A 19,672-nucleotide genomic window follows, 5' to 3' on the forward strand; every position below is an offset into this window, starting at 1 on the left:
CTAGCACATACACCCAGATGACATCTGGAAATTTATGGAGAAGTAACAGGAGAGCCTAAATGAAGCCTTCTGAGAAAAGTTTTTCAAACTGTGTGTTCTCTTGAATTCTCAGGATTCTAGAAACACATTTCAGTGATCCAAGAGAAACAGCCACAGTTGGTGTCATCGCCATACATACGGCAAGAAGCTAACTTTGGGGACCAACACATGGGCACTTGTTCCTGAGATTGTAATATCTTTATGTCCTTTTCACGCCCCCACCACCAAAAGCCCCACCAAGAACAACGTGTGTTTTCCTGCTTAAGGCATGTTTTATCCGAACGTAAATCTCCCTCCGGCTTCCCTATAGGCATTTGCTGATCCCTGATGAGGTCAGGCGTTTGCACTATGACATAGGAAGAATATTTATGTGCTTACTTCATATCCTGCAGGACAAAGAAGACAGTATGAGAAATTCTGCTGCCACTAATTGTGTGTAGTTTATCGCTTTATCTTTAGAAGGTTTAATGTCAAAACTTGGAGGAGAGGACAACTTGTCCAATCTGGGCCAGAGCCTGAGTTTTCTACTCTCCCTGGAGTTCAGATGTCTGAGAAGAATCCGTGTGGATGTGGGTTTGCATGTTAGCACCTGAAAGCGGGCACAGCCCCCACCTTGGAATGAATGTACTCTTCCACAGGATTCATTTCCAGAGGGTGGTGGAAGGAACAACAGAGACAGCAATGTGCCCACACACACAGCCATCTGCTATTCCAACCACATGTCTCTGCCCCCCGTTTCCTGCAAATGATTCATCTATTCTTTTTCTCCTTCTTCAAAGATAACTGTGTAGGCATTTAAGGAGGGGAAAGCCATTAAGAAAAGTAGAAGCTGGAGTTCTTGGGATGAGGTAGAGCCGATTAAACAGTCTGGAATTTCACAAAGCGAGCAGTGCGGGCCTGGACTCCGGGTCTCCTCTCTCCTGCGGCTGCATCATTTCATAACAGGTCAACACCAGCAGTCACGAACAGGAGAACAAAAATGGCTGCATGTGAAGTACACGTGCAAGAGCTGCCAAGGAGCAGGAGAGGATGGCAAAACGCAGGAGAAAGATTTTGGAGGGTTTTTTTTTTTTTTAAGTAGGCGGGGCTTGAACTCAAAACCCTGAGAGCAAGATCTGAGCTGAGGTCAGGAGTTGGAGGCTCACCCAACGGAACCCCCCAGGCGCCCCCGATTTTGGCTTTTCTAACTGGAGGCGCCGCTCATCTCACCCACTGTCACACGTGGCTTCAGTCTCTAACTTTGTCTACTTTTACACCAGTGAATTCGATCTTTGTGACTTTTTTGGAAAGGTTTTTATTTAAATCCCAGTTAGTTAACATACAGTGTAATATTAGTTTCAGGTGTACAGTATAACGATTCAATGCTGCCAGACAACATCCAGTGCTCATGGCAACAAGTGCCCTCCTTTAAAAAAATACGGAAACCATCACAAAGTTTTAAGTCATCCTTGCCCAGGGGCCGCGCTAATCTTCTCCGTGTCGCTCCAATTTTAGTCTATGTGCTGCCCAAGCGAAGACTGTGACTTTTTAAATAGGTACACCAAAAAGCTGCCTCTGCGTCATGCTTTAAAGGAGACCCTAACCGGAACGCCTGGGTGGCTCAGCCGGTTAAGCGTCTGACTCTTGATTTCAGCTCAGGCCACGATCTCACGGCTCATGGGATAGAGCCCCATGTTCGGCTCTGCACAGACAGTGAGGAGCCTGCTTGGGATTCTTTCTCTCTCCCTCTCTCACTTTCTCTTTCTCTCTCAAAATAAATAAACTTAAAAAAAAAGGGGGGGGGGGGAGACTCTAACCAGTAGCCAGAGAAGGTGAGTATGGCCACGTCCTTGACACCAAAGGGTATTGGTGGCAACATGCTGTGTGGGAAGGGGATGAGCACGTCTGCAAGGAGGTGATCCATAGATATTGGTTGAATTGCGTCAAACTGGAGGTTCAAATCCTGGTTCCGCTTCTACCTTCTAGGACATTAGGCAGGTTGCCAAACCTCTGGGAATTTCACATATACGTTGAGGGATGAAGATACCTACTTGATAGGGTAGGGTGAAGACAGAAGAGGGTAAGGTATGTAAAGGGCTTTGTGTGGCTCTCACAGAAAGGAGACATGTAAATATCAGATGAATAGGAAAGTGCCTTATTTCACTTCCATCTCTGCCACGTCCTACACCTTAAAGCTAGAAGGTAAAGAACTCAGAGGAGAAGTAGGGATCTCTGTCCAACACCAGTGAGGCTTTACCCGTCAGGAAAGGACTTCACGTGGGACTTGCCAGTACAACCGCATGGGACATAATCTCCTTGTTGATGTAAGGCATGGGGGAAATGGGGGGAGGCAGACAGAGCCTGATGACACCTTCGTCCCAACTCCCAGGAGCCACCACATCCCCTGTGGCAACGGAGGGGCCCAAGGAATGAGGAATGCTACTGCTGAGTAGAACATACAGATCCCAGATCAGATTGAGTTCTTAAAGATGTTAGCATAATGCCTCCATTTGCTTATCTGCATAATGGGTGTTATAATAGCACTTACATCTTGGGTTGTTGTAAAGATGAAGTAAGATAACCTATGTGAAGGATCGAGCGTAGAAGCCCAGGACAGTGAGCAAGCAGCACACGGATGTCAGCTACTGTGATTATTTTCTATTTTTTGTCAATATACGGCATAGTCAACAATTACTTCACCCATTACCTTATTTATCAATTGATCGATCTGCATTTAATAAACCGTTGTTCACTCAGTCACTCCATTTATTTACCCTCAAATATTTATTGAGATCTTACATTGTGCTGGTACAATGCTGGCCTCGGGAGATGCCAAGACTCATTTGGCAAGAAATTTGCAGGCTAGTTGGGAGAGAGACTGGTAAAGAAAAACAGGACCAGACAAAGTGTATCAAGTGCCATAATAGAGAGTTGTATAAAGTGGTCCTGGAACCTGGAGGAGCCAGGAAGGGCTTCACAGAGACGATGTTCTTTGAACTGGATCCTGAAAGACGAGCAGCCTGGGGAGTTTGGGCTTACAAATTTCAGGTAAGCAAAAGAGCTTGCAAAAAAGGGTACAAACTTCCAGTCATGGGGAGATAAGGTACAGTGAGATGGCCACAATTCATAACGCTGTATTGTATGTTAGGGGCACCTGGGTGGCTCAGCCGGTGAAGTGTCCGACTTCGGCTCAGGTTATGATCTCACGGTTCCTGAGTTCAAGCCCCACCTCGGGCTCTCTGCTCTCAGCACAGAGCCTGCTTCAGATCCTCTGTCCCCCTCGCTCCCTGCCCCTCCCCCATCGCTTGCGCCCATGCTCTCTCTCTTAAAAATAAATAAACATTAAAATGAATAAATATTTAAAAGCTGCTGAGAGAGCAGATCTTCAAAGTTCAAAACAAAACAAAACAAAAAAGAGACGGGAATGAGGTTGTGACAACAGAAAGGGCTGGGAGCCACGAGGACTTGGGTGTGGGTGGTGTCCCGCCATCTGCCTGGCACCTTGCCCTGAATTCAGGCTCGACCTCTGGCTGGGGCCACAGAGCCCCACCTGCAGCTCAGCCCGAGCCCAGGTGCCGGCCCGAGTCTGCTCTAGGGCGGAGGAAATACAAGTAGTTCACCGGGCTCGTTATCTGGTCAGCTGAGCTATGGATTCTGTTCTGAGCTCCCGCTTCCCTTCCAGCTCTGAGATGTCCACTTTATTCCTCGTCGCAGGCTCTCCCTGGTACTCCAGTTCCAGCAACTGCATTCGACTTTTTCTTTCCTCCACATTTCACCTCTGAGTGTCTCTAAAACTGGAATCCTGCCTTTTCTTTTCAGCCCTCCCCAGAGCTTGGGTCTCCTCTCAAGCCCTGGCCTTGGCCCTGGGGCTCACTCCAGGCTGTCTGGTCCATCGATGGTCACTGCTTGCCAGATTCCTCCTCTTCACCCTCCACGGTGAACCCAGGATGGCCTGCAAATGGCTGAGCCATCTCTTTACTGGCTAAACAAAAACTCCCATCTACAGCCTGTTTCTTTTTTTTTTTATTTAAAAAAAAAATTTTTTTTTAACATTTATTTATTTTTGAGACAGAGAGAGACAGAGCATGAATGGGGGAGGGTCAGAGAGAGGGAGACACAGAATCTGAAACAGGCTCCAGGCTCTGAGCTGTCAGCACAGAGCCCGACGCGGGGCTCGAACTCACAGACCGAGAGATCATGACCTGAGCCGAAGTCGGCGGCTTAACCGACTGAGCCACCCAGGCACCCCTACAGCCTGTTTCAACTGCCTGGCGGCACTGCCCTCAGGACCTTCACACCAGCAAAACTGGTTTGGTTCACCACTGATTGAATTCCTAATTCTACGACTATTGCTGCCGATGCAAAATGCATTCCCTTGGTATTAAAAGTACCACCAAACATGCACTTTTTAGGATATAGGTATGCCGTAAGCTTTGCAAATTTCCCACAAGAATTTGGACTTACACCAGGTGTCCGATAAAAACTATTAGAACATTCGCTACCAAAGAGTCTTGGTTCTGTGGGCCCAGGCCTGCCTGTACTGATTAGCATTTTGTGGCATGTATCATTTTCCTTGACATCGCTCAGGAGATTAAGATACCAGTCATATGCTGCCAGCCACAATTTTTAGAAAACAAACTTGGGAATAAAGTCACAAGAGGAAATGAGGACCATTTGGAAATTTGAGAACCCATACGTTCTCTGCTTTTTGGTGTTTTTTTGTTTTGTTTGGGTTTTTTTGTTTTTGTTTTTTTTGTTTTGTTTTGTTTTTTTTCCAGGAAGAATTTCAAAGTTTCAACCTGTTCTAACACTAGCCCATCTGGCTGCTTTATTAGTGACAATAGCAGCATCTTCTAATGCTCTTATCTGAGGCCGTACTTTCCAAAAAATTACAGAAAGAACTTTTGGATTTGATGTACCATATTTTGTCTATTTTTTTTTTCTTTGAAAAAATAAATCCCAACTGGAGAGCATTTTAGAGAGATGCTCTAAATTTCTATGTGCATAGAAATATTCAGTGAGTCATGCCTAGTGTTGTAGGTCTATTCCGGTGCGTGGGGTTTCCAGAACAATTACATAAGTGTTAGCATAGCCAGGAACTTTTGACATTTGTGGCAGCTTAATGGAGTTCTTTTCATTATTGAAAATATCCTAATTGTTGTTTCCTTAAATTAAAATGCATAAAACTGGTGAAGCAGTATAAATTGATTTTGAGGCATTTCTATCAAATGTGCTTTGTTGGCAAAGAGACTGGAGAACATTTATTTGAAACGAAATACAGGTGATGAAGCTGTAACAAATACGATAACCTAATCATCCAACAGAAATCGCCTTAGAGCATAAAGGTACACGAGACACTTTTCTTTTTCTTTCTACCACCCATCAAGATTTCCTTTACAATCTGAGTGTCTGTAGCATGTTGTTTACTTAGGCGGCATTAAATATGGGAGTAATTCAATAATATGGTTTTGAAAATGCTGAGATTCCAAAAGTTACTAGAACATACCCGTAACTTGCTTTTATTTCTCAGAAGACTGCCTAGGAAACAGCGGGATATTTCAAGTACCACTCATATGTTTGTGAAAATGTTAGTTATCTCTTTTGTTTGTTTGTTTTGTTTTGTTTTAGGATCTGAGGTATCTTCCAATAAGAGAAACCAGAGAAAGTCCAACTAGAGCTGTTATCAATTTATCTTTTCCATCTCAAAAGTGAGCTCCCCCTTCGCCAATCCAGGGTTTGGGGGCTTTCTAGGGGGGATGAAGTCCTTAGTTCTTGTAGATGTTTGCTTAGTGTCTTGCACAACTCCCCTATTGGCTTATTTTCCTGCAGCTAAGAGGTTGTAGTTATGCGTGTCACCGTATTCGCTGGTTCAAAAGACTGGTACAAAGGACAGGCAGGCAGAGAGGGCATGGACTCCCAAAGGTTGTTGTCTGCTTGTCCTTTTGAAGGGAAAGGACAGTCCATCAAGTCCAACTCTGCACCCCCAAGTGCTGTTGGCTTCTTTCCACATGACCGCAAGAACTTGAACACTTTTCCTCTGTGGCAAAGCCTGTAAGCACAGAGCAGCCTGGGAATCCCTATAGGCGAGGCTGTGTGAACCGCGTGGGCTGTGGTTGTGTAGGTGAGAATGTAAATGGGATCACAAATGTAGTAAGTGTGCTTGTGACATACAGTCATCGTTAGAGTTTGCTTGTTGACATTGGAGTACTACGTGCTGTCCAGGACTGCTTCTAAGAATCTACTGAACACGTACCTCTGGGGCTTAGGAGATAAGATGCAAAGAGGAATTTGGTGTCCTTGCCAAGGTTTCTAGATAATGGGAATGACTTTTTAGGAGGAAATGATGTTCATCCCAGGGCTGGGAGGGTGGGGTGGGAAGAACTATTTAACAGTGTTGTCAGTGCCCTGTCCCAGAAGGAAGGATCTTCCATCATTCGTGGGGAACTTTTTTCCAGCCTCTATCCTCTTTTCAAGATTTTGATTCTAAAGCGTGAGCATTGTTCCAGGTTGGTCAGGTGGCTGTTTGTTGGTGAGTAGAGGTTTCAGGGCACCTAGATTTAACAGTCTCCCTACACTTTCCAGTAGGGGAGAGGTAATCCTTCAAAAGGAAATAAAAACAGAATAGAACATGAATGTCCAAAAATCAGCATGTGCCCATGATATGTTGATTATAGAGGGGAGCACCAGTGCAATGGAAATATACATATATGTGTGTACACACATATATATATACACACACATATATATACACACACACACACACACACACACACACACATATATATATATATATATATATATATGTATCATCCTGCTGTAGTCTGATAGCTTATTGACTTATCTCTCTTCCCCCATAGACACTGAAGTCATTGAAGGAAGGAACATGTCTTATTCATCTTCGTATGCCCAGACTCTCAAGACACATACAATAAATATTCATTGTATGAAAGGATGAACCAATGTCTGTTTAAATGAAAGCTTTGTTTTATCTAGTCTATAAGCTTCTGAGATTACTTTATGGCCCCCAGGCTTTAGCGATCCTTCTTCCTGAGCTAACCTGCTCAAAGCTGAACTCAGTAGTACTTAGCCTCTCACCCTCTGGGTGCTCCCAAAGAGAGAGGTAGAGAACCAAAAGACTATATGTCAAATACGAGCTTCCTTCTGCTTCTGTTCGTTCTTCTTCTGTCACCATTTGGTCTTCAGGAACTCCTAACATGCATTTGTTCCTGGGATGCTTAGTAATCCTTGATGAGCTGATATCTAACTATTTCACTTGACATAATGAATGGAAAGAATGTGTTTTGAAATCAAACAGATGTAGGTTCCAATATGAACCCACCAGTTACTAGTTTTGAGACCCTGGATTTTTTTTTTAATTGCTCTGGATCTTGGATTACACATGTGTCCCCCGAAGATACTACAAGTGTAAATGAAATAATATATGCAAAAACACTTGTCAAAATGCTTGTCGTGTGACAGGTGTTCAGTGAACATCAGCTCCATTCTGTTTTGGTGGCTTATAGTGAAAGGCATGAGAGAAATGTGCAGTACTAGAGTAGGTAATTTGAACAGAAAGGAAAAAGAGGGAAAAGCAGAATGAACACAATGATTTGCTCTAGCACGAATCAAACTCAATTATTAACTTTTCACTGAACTCTGAAACATACTAAAGTTTAAAAAATGTTAAAGAGGGGTGCCTGAGTGGCTCAGTCGGTTAAGTGTCTGACGCTTGGTTTCGGCTCCGGTCATGGTCTGACAGTTTGCGAGTTCAAGCCCCACATCTTGGGGTTCTCTCTTCCCTTCTTTCTCTGCCCCTACCCCTCTTGTGCACGCTGTCTTGTCTCTCTCAAAATAAATCGACTTAAAAAAATAATAAATTAAAAATGTTAAAGAGTGGGCTTAAGGGAGAAACAAGCCCGTATATATTTCTAAAGCAAAAACAGGATTAGATATTCCCCAAACCAGAACCTGCACAGGCATAACACTGGAAGGGATTTCCTCTCTAGTGCGTGGCATTGTTTTGGTCCATTCCAGGATGCATTGGGATGAAGTCCTGGATGTCATAACTAGCTAGCTACCATCAGCAGAGAGGTCACTTATATGGAACCCCCAAGGCAGAATAGATCAAGGATTGGAGAGACAGCAAGCATTCAAAGGAGCTATTGCCTGGTGGGTGGGGTCCGGAAGGGGCTCTGCTCAATAACTTTTTCCCACTCCTCTGGCCCACTCCTTTTTCTGGTTTATCTCATCAATAAAAGAACATGTTAAATTATATATGGTATAACTAATTATATAATGTAATAAAAAATCATAGAGAGGTCAGTTCTCGAAAAAGGAATTAAAGAAACATCTTTGGCTGTGACTGTACTTTTGTTTTCTCTTCTCATTTAAGAAATCACAAATAAAAATTCAAGGTACTGCAGTAGAAATATAACTTGAGTTTCTCTGAAATTCATTTTTGTTAAAAAAAAAAAAATGGGTTGACCTGAGGAGAAATAAAATCAACTCAACAGCTCACAAGGAGGGTGCGATACCCACTTCTGTCTCCAATATCCCTCATCTTGCCCATTTTTCTTTTTCTTCAAAATTCTAAGCTGCTCATACATCGCAGATTGTTCCCGAGGAGGGGTGTATGCTCGCCCGGTGTGGGAATGCCTAGGGTGGGAATGCTAATTCATGGTCTGGAGGAGAGAGAAGATATGAAGTAGAATTGGAAGACAGTGAGCTAGAAATAATATAACCCACCTCCACACCTCTCTCCATAAAATTGTACCGCTTCTTTCCTGCCAAAGGAGAGCCACGGTGCCATGGTAAGCCTGATACAGAGAGGCTTGATTTTTTCTTTGGAGAATCACTTTTCCCTGATAGGAGAAATAGTTACCAATCATGGTACCTTCCCTTAACTCGGCCAAAGGGAGGATAGAGACATGATTGAAACTAGGTCTATCAGAGGCTCTTGACCTGGAATTTCGATGTCAAGAGAAGTGACCCAAAAACTCAGAATGGTCCCAAATCATTTACTCTGATAGCAATGGCCAAAGAAAACTCCATTATTCCTAACACCTGAATTCTTAGAGCTTCTCTTACACTTTCACGCAGCAGACCCTCAGCTTCTGCTGTGCTGTGAGCGACTCTATATCCTAACACATTCATTTGTTTGTTTAAGATCTCCAGACTTCACTTCTGTTATTTCCATCACAGAATTCAGACTAAAATAACTTCTCAGATGCTACAGGCTCCTGAGGTCAAAATTGGAAGGTGGAGGGAGTCACTTGGGGTCAAACATTTACTAAGGTACCAAGTTTAATTTTTCTCAAGCCATTCAAATCCCAGATGTTGGCTTAATGACAATTCTCACAAGCCTGGGAAGGCAAAGGATCCCCGGAGAACATTTTCCCAGGATTAACCTGGTTGAAATCACCAGTTTCCCTAATTCTGCCAAAGTAATTCCAATAAGCCTCACAGATTCTAGAGAAAAGGTCACTGGGGCTGGTCTAGATGGTTAAGTTTGAATCAGTCTTCTAAGAGGCAGAACCAAAGTTGCCTGGTGATTATATAACAGATTATGATGGAAAAGCAGCTACTGCAGTTAGGTCAGTAGGCATTTAAAAAAATCACTGCGTGGGAATCTTTTCAAACCACAATCCTCCATGAGGAGCCTACATTTCCCAGAAGATCCTCATTCCCTCATTCGGGCAGCAATTTTAGTCAGCTGGAACCACTGTTTCTGCACGACAGCAGCTGAAAAAGAGTCAGACCGTATTTTACTTTCCTATAAGCAACATCTCCTGGCAATGGCATTTTGTATCCCAAAGATGTCACATTCTTTTGAAGTTATTTTCAGTTTTGGTTTAAAAAGTGTCCTAAATTAGCAATAACCAGCCTTCTTCTCATGGAGTTTTGGAGTTTAGGGAGGTAGGGGGAAGGGGTACATAAGAGAGACAGCTCTCGAGACATTTGCCAGAGTCCTCAATCTGTTGAAATTTCTTCTTTTCAAAATTTGTTTTTTTTTTTTTTTGGGGGGGGGGGGTAGGTTGCGCCTGGGTGGCTCAGTTGGTTAAGCGTCTGACTCTTGGTTTTGGCAAGGGTTATGACCTCACAGTTCATAAGTTCGAGCCCTGCATTGGGCTCCACGCTGATGGCACAGAACTTGCTTGGGATTCTCTCTCTCTCTCTCTCTCTCTCTCTCTCTCTCTCTCCCTCTTTCTCTGCCATTCCCCTGCTTGTGCTCCTTCTCTCTGTCAAATAAATAAATAAACTTAAAAAAAAGAAATTTATAAAATTTGTTTGTTTTTGCTGCAGGTGCCACTCCAGTGTCCAAATGGGGAAGAGTCTGCATTATTCTTTCTTTCAACATTTGTTGAGTACTTATTAAGTACCAAGCACTATAATCCGTACCTGGTATTGGTAAACCAGACAGGCAAGGTGCTTACCTTTGAGGAACTTCTAATCCAATGGAGGGAGCCAGAAACAAACACAAGTTCAGATCTGCTTGGTGCATGGGCAGCCCCTGGGTCCAACCAGTGGGTTAAGGAGGAGTCCAAGTCCTGACTTTCCAGGTAGAAATGGTTGTATGTGTGAAGTAGCAGTTAGGTAGACAAACCCTTCAGACCAGAAAAGATCAAAATGGGAAACTATTGATTTCAAATAAGCTCAAAGAAAGAAAGGCTTTTAGGGAAGGTCTTGCTTCCAATGACATATTTCAGTTATTTCTTTGTTTTGCTCATTTGGAATCTTTTAACAAGTACCTTGCATTTGTAGAGTGCGCTATGATTTTGCAGAGCCCTTTGATTTGGTCCCGAGAGAAGGGCTGCACAGATATTATCGTGATTTCACAGATGAGAAGACACAGGCTCATCCGACCTTCCCAGTGTTCTCAGCTAGCTTTCCTGACTGCAGCCAGGCTTTCCCCTTTTCTGCTGAACACCACGGCCCTCACTTCTCTTCCACCTGTCTCGTCGTCATCTTTTTCATCTGGCACAAAGTCTCTGCGACTTTGGGTTTGACTGGGATTAGCCAGGATATTTTGATTGGGACACAGAACATTCCTCCTGACATGCACACACTCCTAGAAAGTGCATACCCCCTGGATTTGCTACCATCGTTAATCAAAAATTATTATTTTTAAACCTTTCTCTTCCTGGCTCAGAGACAATCGAGAAAAAGAACTAAATTTCCAGTGGGACATTTGCTTTCCCAGCAGGGATGGTCATACAAAGCAATCCAGAGAGGACACTACAAGCTTAATTATTGTTTTGCATCAAACACCAGAAGCAGGAGGTGTTTCTATTGTTTCTAACATTCATCTTAGAATAACATCTAACATTCATGTTAGAAACATTCATGTTTCTAACATGATGCCATGTTAATAGCAGCAACCTCTGAATTTATGACAGTAAGAGTCTGGGCCTTCCACGATCCATTTGCCTGATTCATCCATCCCAATAAAAATTGATTAATTAAAGGAGAATAGGATAGAAACCACGCACAGATAAACCTTTATTATAATAATAAGGCCTCGACTCATGAAAGGTAACGTTTAACGCCTATTGTAAGCCAGGGCCTATGCTAAGTGTTTCATGTAATTATCTCATTTAATCTTTATCCCAACCTGCTCAGGTAGGAACTATTATTATAACAACTGTACGGATGAGGAAATGAGGCTCTAAAGTTAACCGTGTGCTCAAGAAGACAAAGCCACTTAGGGGTGGAGCCAGTGTTTGACACAAAGGCTATCTGACTGCAGAACCCTCTTTTCTAACCTCTGTTCTGCCTAGGGGCACAGATCATTGGAGTTGGCCCTTCATCCAACTCCCGATTTTCGGCACAAGGGAACAGAGGCCCTGGTAAGATGAACGGCCTGCTTAAGGTCACACAATATGTCTTCGCGAACAGAAAAGACTCTGCTTCTACGTTGCCCCTCCCAACTGCAGAAAAGCTAGAATGTCTTTGGTATTTGCCTATAAATTTACAGTGGAATATCTTTTAAGAGTTTGAGTTGAGTCCATGCCATGTAAAGTGGAATCCTGACAAACTTATACGCAAGAATCGAGTTATGCGGCTATTTATTCAATTATAAGAAATATTTCTAAACAATCATAAACTTAGCCATTTTCCAGCAGAAGTCTCCCCTTCCATTTGGAGGTGTTCTGAGAAGAGCGAGCCTTCTCGGATGATTATCTGTTTCATAAGAGTATATTTTTCTCAAGCTTTCAGGGGAGTCATCTTTGAAAAACTCATAAGCAGAAAGTTAATTTGTAATAAGCTGCTGGTGATAATACAGATTTTATTACTTTTGTTGTTTTGGTTGTCTCTTTTCTTCTTTTTTTAAAGAGCCCATAACCACACTGGATGTTAACAGTCCATTAGCCCTAGAGGGAACATTTTTAGTTCCCAGAAAACTCATTTCACCTCCCAAAGCTGAACCTGCAAATACAAAAGCTCTTTGTCTTATAAAAAGGATTAGTATTAGTTGTTTCCACAAGATTAGTCCCATTGATCTGAAGCAACTGTGCTTCTAAAAAATGTAGGACGTTATCAATTTTAACCATTTGTCCAGGAAGCTACGCTTAGACTAATGTTATTTGTCCAGCTGGGTATACTGACGAGGAGGGAGAAGATCAAAGCGGTTGGCGATCGTGTAACACCTAAGATCTGTCCCGATCATCAGTCAAGCCTGGAGCACATGGACCTGATTACAAACGCCTTCATACACATCCTTTTGGGATGCTGAGAAGTGGAAGGCAGGGCTATCTGTAATGGCCACAATCCACTTCAGGGATTCCTAGGATCTCTTTTTAGGTCATTCTGTAGTCCTGCTTAGTTTTCCGCATGGTGAGCACACAGAAAGCCCAAGATGAAAACCCTAACGTGCAATTTGCAGCAATGGCCCCTTGGGATTTTTTTTTAAGCACATAAAAAGGGGTGTGGGAGGAGACCTGTGGAACTGTGTGTGCCACCCCTCCATGGGCCTGCCTCCCCTCTCTCCAGGGAGGAAGGCTGAGCCGCTCTATCCCCATTCCTGCCCCCACCTCCTCACTTGCCCTAATGGCAGGAAGGCAGTGGAGAGCAAGGGAAGAGGCACTGAGCAGGGGAAACAGTCCTCATGTGTGCAGGGAAAGCAAGAGGCTGGGGATGCGAGGGCCGGAGCAGGAAGAGGGGAAACACAAGATGGCTCCGCAAGAAAGGAAACATAGAAAGAACAGAAAAATAAATCAATGAAAATAAACGTAACGTCAATACAAAACCCACAGGGGGCATTTACCTGAGAAGCAAGAAAGCTAAGGAGGCAACTGAAAGCAGAACAGTGTAAAAGTGACAGGCAGTGCAGGGAGCCCGGCACCTTCCCCAGCAGGACGGCTGGACGGGCAAATCCATTCCCACCAGGCACCTCCGAGCTGGCGAGCGATTGCGCTCTGAACGACACGGGCCTCGCTGGGATGCTTGGCAAGGGGCTTGGGAGAAGGTGAGAGGGAAGGGATTGCAGAGAACCTGCCGGCAGGCCCCTGCCCTTTCTGAGTTTGAAAGCTTCTCAGAGAACGTTAAAGGCTGACGGCTAAATTTAATCAGGGTTAAATCACTGAAGTGATGAAGACGTTCTTATGCAACACAAATGGAGAGTGAATCCGCCAGCGCTTTCCCTACAAGGTAATGTCACGGGCTCATCAGAGCAGCCCCACAGCTTGGAAATGTTTCCGAGTAAGGGGAGGCAGGGAACGTGAAAGCCTGCCTCACTGCCAATGTCTTCTGGGGACTGGAGTGCTGTAGGTGAAGCAGGCTGGGGCCACAGCAGGTGTTCTGCGCGGACAGAGCTCACCTGCTCTCTCCGTTCAGCAAAACGCTTCGTGCGAGACATCCTAACAGCGTTCTATATTTAAGACAGCCGTTTTTCCTGGGGAACTCCACACGTTTTCCGGAAAAAGAGCTGGTGTAAACCTTCCCACCGGGACTTGGACCGAATGACACAATAGTTTGTTTCAGGGGAGTTCAGCAATCTGACTCTGTGTCATTTCAGTCATTGTAGAAAGTGTACAGGTTCCGTTGTGGTTGAGACTGGCTTACCATGTGATTTGTGTTCTTTAAAAATCAATACTAAGTTGGGGCGCCTGGGTGGCTCTGTCAGTTAAGCCTCTGACTCTTGATCTCCACTCAGGTCATGATCTCACTGTTGGTGATTTCCAGCACTGGCGGCTTTACCTCTGTAGTCATCCTTCCCCAAACCCATAACCCTTGTCAAACCCTGAGAAAAACAGATAAACTCTATGAAAAACATCCTATAAATTACCTAACCGATAATCCTCAAACTGTCAAGGTCATCAAAAACAAAGAAAGCCTGAGAAACTGTTAGAGTCTGGAGGAGACAAAAGAGACATGACAACTAGGGGCATCTGGGTGGCTGAGTGGTCAAGCATCGGCCTCAGCTCAGGTCATGATCTTGCGGCTCAGGAGTTCAAGCCCCACTTTGGGCTCTGTGCTGACAGCCTGGAGCCTGCTTCAGATTCTGTGTCTTCCTCTCTTTCTCTGCCCCTCCCCTGCTTGCACTCCGTCTCTCTTTCTCTCTCAAAAATAAATAAAAACATTTTTAAAAAATTAAAAAGAGAGAGAGACATGGCAACTAAAGTAGTGTGGTGTCCTGGATAGGATCCCAGAACAGGAAAGGACCCTAGGTAAAAACTAAGGGAGTAAGTATGAGTTTTAGTAAATAATGATGATTCTGTAGTTGTGACAAATGTGCCATGCCTGTGTAAGGTATTAACAATAGGGGAAACCAGGTAGCGGATATATGGGAACTCGCTGTCCTATCTTCACAACTTTTCGGTAATTCTAAAAGTCTTCTAAAATTAAATGTTTATTAAAAAAAAAAAAAAAAACAAATGTTAAAAGTTAAAAGTCCAAGCTCATGGTTCCGTAAACCCAGTCATTTGAATCCATTTCAGGTTTCCGCTTGTGGTTGGCTTAAACTCCTATTCCCAGTGTCCCATTATTACTGATAGAGTTGACCAAGAGGAAAGTTGAAACATAAAGGCAGGACTGAACACAAGGCGAGGGGCCTCTGGAACTCATCTGTTTGCTTCTCCACTCAAGCATGTGGCCTGTGAGGCTCGTCCAACTACCTCCTACCAGGATGCTGGGTTATAAAGGAGCTTCAGGTGACACCTTTTTAAGGGTCTATGTCTTCCAATAGGATACTTTGGAATCCTAAGGAATGATTTTATAATGGTAGAATTTCCACAAGAAGCACTTGGTTGGGGATAAAGATTGGCTCCACTGGTCCTCAAGCCCTTTGTACTCACTGGGCCAGCCACTACTCAAATGACACAAGGTCAGCCAGTTGGGATTAGGGCAGTGGCCATAAATCCTGATTCCTAAGGTCACGAGTTCCTGGAGTCCATCAGGGGTAATACGACTTCTCTCGTGCTACGTGCCATACAGTCAGAGTGGGAGCCTTGCAGAGACAACCTGTACCTTGCTTTTTGATCTTTAATAACCTGAGATGTTGCTGCTAGCTATCTAACCAATTTCTGCAACTGCCACCATAAGAACGTGACAGACTTTGGACTCATAAAATCCTGAGTTCAAGTCCCTACATCCAAGTTGGCCACTCCCTAGCTGTGTGGTTCAGGTCAAGCTACTTAGTCTCACTGATCTTCAGGTTTTTCATCAGGAACAAGGCTGATCATTATCCCGCTTTGAAGGATTGCCGTGCGGCTTAACCACATGGAGTGTGTGAGAGCCCCTTGCCCAAAGTCTGAAATATAGCAGGTGCTGACCAAACATTCTTTTCCCTCTTCTTTCCCTTCCTCTCTCACACAGCGAGGACAATGGGGACAGGCACAGCCTGGACAGCTCAGCCCCTTCCACAAATGGCTCTCTCTGTTCTCACAAGATTAGCATCTCTAATAGGATCAGGAATTCTGCTAATTCATTGATCATTAATCCTGAGGTGTACAACTAATCTCTTCTGATTTGTGCAGATCCAAGCAAATGCTTTCTTAGGGTGTACATTTAATTTTTTTAAGTTTATTTATTTCGAGAGAGAGAGAATCCTAAGTGAGCACCATGCTGTCAGCACAGAGCCCAACGCAGGGCTCAATCCCATGAACCATGAGATCATGACATGACCTGAGCTGAAATCAAGAGTTGGATGCTTAACCGACCTACGCCCCAGGGTGTACACTTATCTATTGTTATTTTGTTGCTATCCAGTGGGAAGGTCGAACTTTATCCCACCAGACATTGTCCAAGCAGATCCGTTGTTCGACAATGAAAGTTCACTGAATCCAGGAGCTATGCAAAGTAGACACACAAAAAAGTTGTTTAAACCAAGATAGGACACTTGGCTGCAAACGATCCCACTGTATCTCTGGTAGAATTGTGGGAACAAATCAGTAAGAAGCCAGGTGCCTAAGAAGGCTACGAGTAGTGGGGAAAAAGAAGCCAAACAGTCTATATATTTAAAATAAATTAATAAAATAAAACAAAGTAAAAGAAAAGAAAATGCGAGTGGCCAGTCAGGGTGAAGGAGAAAAGAACCCTCAATCTGAAGGTGCAAAGGCTGGAGAAAGTTCTGATCTAAAACCCTGATAGGGGCTCAGAAGGGAAAGTTGTCCCGACACACAGGCCATTTATATTTCTGAACGGCGGCCACCTTCCCCGTCAGTGTGTTTCTGTCATGCTAAGTGTAGAAGTGTCCCGTTCTTCCAGGCCTGGTCTTCTCGGCAGTGTGGCCTACGAGTCGTGCAGTTTACATCTAACTGATATAAGAAAGCTTCTGTGTCTTTGTAACTGAGCCAGCGTTAAACAATCAGACTTGCAGTATTTTTATTTTTCACGGTCTGCGGTACAACATAACAGAGACAGCTATCAAGGAAGCCATCATTTAGACCAAACATGATCTTGAGAGATTCCACAGAGATGTTTCTAAACTTGACCCAAATGGGTCTTCTGAACCCTTGGGGGAGGCAGATCATGGATTTTAATGCTTTTACTGCCAAGTGTCCTTGCTGTGTTATTTTAGAAAACTTTTTAATCAAACAGGTGTACGTGTTGATGGTGAAAAATTTGACAGCTAAATAAATATCACCCGTTATTTCATTAACTGATGATAACGCTATCATTGTTACTTTCTTTTTCTTTGAAAACTATGCTTACAAAAAATAAAACCGTGTTTGTATTTTTAATGTAAAAGTTTAATAAAAAAATGTGAAAAGGAAGAAAAAAGCATCCATAATTATGCAACCTTAACTACTATCAGAATTTTGGTAATTTTTTGTCAGGTACTGTTTCCCTCTCTATGCATACTTTTCCTTCTTTAACATGGCAACATATATACCACCTGTATACAAACTATATGTACAATCTGGTACTGTGACATTTTTACCTGACATTGCCACAAGTTTTCAAGATTACAAGGTTTCTCTTCATCTTTATTTCTAAAGTCACCCTAATATCACAGACTAGTTGTACTGTTGCTTGTATTTAACTATTTCCCTATAGTTTATATATATATATATATATATGTGTGTGTGTATATACATATGTATATATGTATGTATATATACATATGTATATACACACACACATATATATATACATATATATATGTATGTATAAAATTGTTCTAGATTCTGTTGTTAAAAACACCACTCTGTCAAACTAGTACAACCATATTATATTTTTTCTCTCTTTTTTTTAAGTTTCTTTATTTTATTTTGAGAGAGAGAGAGTGCATGAGCAGCAGAGGGGCAGAGAGAGGGGGAGAGAGAGAATCCCAAACAGGTTCCTCACTGTAAACACAGAGCCTGACACAGGGCTCAATCCCACAAACCATGAGATCATGACCTGAGCCGAAATCAAGAAGTCAGATGCTTCTTGAGCCACCAATTGAGCCACCCAGGTGCCCCAGTAACAATATAATAAAAAGAATTTTTTTAAGATCCTGGAAACGGTATGATTTTGTTACCTCAGTTGTTTCTTTTTCTTTTTTAATTAAAAACAATTTTTTTAAGTTTATTTTGGGAGAGACAGAGTGTGAGTGGGAGAGAAGCAGAGGGAGAGGGAAAATCTCAAGCTTGGGCTTGAACTCAAGAAACTGTGAGATCATGACCTGAGCGGAAACCAAGAGTCAGATGCTCAACCCACTGAGCCATCCAGGCGCCCCACCTCAGTTGTTTCTATTTACATAACAGACATGTATTGAGGGCAGGGTGCTGGGATACCAGAATGAATGAGCTATAGGCCCTGTACTCAGGAGACCGTAGTGGAGACAGGATATAGTGGAGACAGATGCTTATACGACATATTGTAGTTCACCTTGAGAAGTACAATAACAGAAGGTAGTGCCAAGTTCTATGAGCTAATGCCTAAAAAATCATTTGCACGATCCCCAGCTCACAGTAAATGCTCAATAACAAAGTGACAACAATGACGATGATTGTGGCCACCGAATTTCTGACAGGATCATTTAAATGCTGGTCTCCATGATTCGTATTTATAGAAAAATAAATAAAAGCAAGACAGTAACAGAAAGTGCTCCTTGAATTATAAAACTTAATGATAACCCATATATGTCCAGCCTATGCCGGCAAACAGCAGAGATTATCACATTCCTTCTAATTGCTAAAACATAATTCCCCGTGGAGCAGAAGCTCCTTCCATAGAAATGTTCTAGTGCCGTGATGTCATCCTAGCTTGAATGCTGTCACACAGAATGGCTTTGCTCTTCTGAATATGACATGGGTCAGACAGAGCTATTTTCAGAGAAGAGGTCTTTTACTTCTTTTGGTTTCTTTAAAATATATATAATATATATGTTAGATATATATTACATATAACATATTTAAAAAATCAAACTTTGGCAAATCAAGGCAGATACGAGAACTCTAAAATTTTCCATGGATGGGATTTTTTTTCTGCATTTAATTCCGGATTCCCATCATTGCCTTTAGCAGCCAGGTCTGCTGACCTGAACAATGGTTAATGTTTAAAAAGGTACAGCATGTTCTGGTTCACAGCCCTGCTCATTTCCTCTTCCTGATGGTGCTGTTGTGATTGCAGGACTCAAGTAAGGCTTTCATTACATGCGAATACATGAGAAATGATGCTCAACTCACAGCAAGTGGGAGATTAACGTTGCCTGAAGATAATGTATAGCCTTAAGGAAACACTTGAATAGGTTTGGACCTCTACGGGGATAGGTTTACTGTAGTACATGGAAATCGTCCACAGCCACCACTGAAATATGCAGCAGGATTCCCGGCAGGAAATGGAGGAAATGCTGCATTAAACCGAAAGCACAGTGGGATTTAAATAAGCCAAATATAGACTGTCTGGTGAGAATTTGATCAGGGCACTGCTGGCATTGGCTCACCCTCTCATCTACAGTAGCAAAAAGAATTACACGGCCTGCCCATCAAATCCAGAAAACAAAGTGCTTTGGAGTCCTCCAACTACCTCCTCTTTCGTTTATTGATCCTATTCTCGCTAATGCCCTCTGCGATGTTCCATGAGAGCAGCACAGGGCAGCTGCTGACATTTCCCATAAATGATGTGCTCAGTCTTCTTCCTACAGACCCAATCAGTTCCACACCCTTAAACTTTTACTCAACACTCAACTCTGCTGAGAAGCATTCCCTGATTACCTTGTCGTTCTTCC

At 43.1% G+C, this 19,672-nt stretch overlaps 1 long non-coding RNA gene and 1 other non-coding gene across 11 annotated transcripts in view; one reads left to right on the plus strand and one right to left on the minus strand.

The window, feature by feature from the left end:
- The window catches only part of LOC144616881 (uncharacterized), a 66,337-nt gene that overhangs the window by 16,025 nt on the left and 30,640 nt on the right, over window positions 1–19,672 (plus strand). For 5 of the 10 annotated variants that reach the window (XR_014137971.1, XR_014137968.1, XR_014137966.1 and 2 more), the window contains exon 2: window positions 5,268–5,363. This is a non-coding gene — a long non-coding RNA (uncharacterized LOC144616881). Of the gene's footprint in view, window positions 1–5,267; window positions 5,364–5,646; window positions 5,727–6,875; window positions 6,975–11,795; window positions 11,865–19,672 lie in introns of those variants that run through there. The other 5 variants (XR_014137972.1, XR_013556690.2, XR_014137970.1 and 2 more) reach the window with 3 other exon arrangements.
- Window positions 1,451–1,557, minus strand: LOC132660453 (U6 spliceosomal RNA). The gene has a single exon (XR_009601800.2). It is a non-coding gene; the product is annotated as a U6 spliceosomal RNA (small nuclear RNA).

Source organism: Panthera onca, chromosome B4, assembly GCF_046562875.1.
Source record: "Panthera onca isolate mPanOnc1 chromosome B4, mPanOnc1 haplotype 2, whole genome shotgun sequence".
In the NCBI taxonomy this organism is placed as follows: Eukaryota; Metazoa; Chordata; class Mammalia; order Carnivora; family Felidae; genus Panthera; species Panthera onca.